A 1,276-nucleotide genomic window follows, 5' to 3' on the forward strand; every position below is an offset into this window, starting at 1 on the left:
CTTATTATGATGTAGCTAAGATTACATGAGTTATTCTTCTGTAACACAATCAAGTGTATTATTACTTGAGAATAAGTACATGTGCATTAATATTCGATGAGTTTATATTTATAAGTAACTTATACTTTAAATGTCACAAGCCGATTTTTTCATTTTTCTTATTTTGTTTTAAAATACTAAAAAATTATTTTCTACAAGAAATAATAACTGCCGTGTATAAAGTGTAGTGCTTATACATATACATTTTTAATAATGGAATAAAATACTTTGGAAATAACACATTTCTTCTAAAAGTTTCATAAACAAAATTCGCTTGATTTAAAAAAATGTAAAATAGTGACTTTTATTTGAAATCTGAGAAATCTTTACAAAAATCATTAAAATTAACAGATTTTTTAAAAAATATTTAAATAATTTGTTTATGTAAATTTGTTTCTTTTGTCAGTTTGCGTAAAAAAATATTATAGTAAATCAGTAAAATAATCTAAAAGTACATATATTACAAAATATTTCCATTTAATACGAAATAATCCATTTTTTACAGAATATAATATATTATTTTTGTATAGAATATATGACATTTTTAATTATATTATATTTTTTATTTTTTAGTATATTACGAGTAATAAAAAATATATGAATACATAAAAGATATCACATTAAAAATACATGCTATATAAAATCATAAATAGAATTCTGCTTTGAAATCTGATGCAAATTGTACACATGTATATTAATTAAAGTATGCTTAAGGAGAAATAGATTAAGGAGACAATGGAAAAAGTGAAATAAGAAGGAGAACAGTATAAAAGAAAATAGTACTCAGAAATAGACAAATAATAAGTATTGAAAAAAGCTAAAAGAGGTAAGTTAAAACTATATAGAGGTAGTTTAAAATAATATAGAAGGCAGGTAACATTTTTACATCAAACACATATACATATGTATTTAAATATATTTCTTTCATCTTCTTGTTATTGTATCTCTCAATTTTATCATTGCGAAGAAAATATTGCACTATTATTGTATCATGATATTGTAATAATAAGAAAAATTGTATAATAATAAGAAAAATAAACATGAATTTTTCAATTCTTTAAAAAATTGTAATCACAATTGAAATATTTGCATAAATCCTAGCAGATATTATCATGAAATGAAACAAAAGGTACTAATATACTCTTGTTAAAAAATTGAAAATTCTCATGTATTTTTTTGTTATTAATGGTATAGTAACGTGATACAAATATTGTTAATGAAATTTTAAGGAAATATA

This window comes from Trachymyrmex septentrionalis, unplaced genomic scaffold (assembly GCF_001594115.1).
Source record: "Trachymyrmex septentrionalis isolate Tsep2-gDNA-1 unplaced genomic scaffold, Tsep1.0 scaffold218, whole genome shotgun sequence".
In the NCBI taxonomy this organism is placed as follows: domain Eukaryota; kingdom Metazoa; phylum Arthropoda; class Insecta; order Hymenoptera; family Formicidae; genus Trachymyrmex; species Trachymyrmex septentrionalis.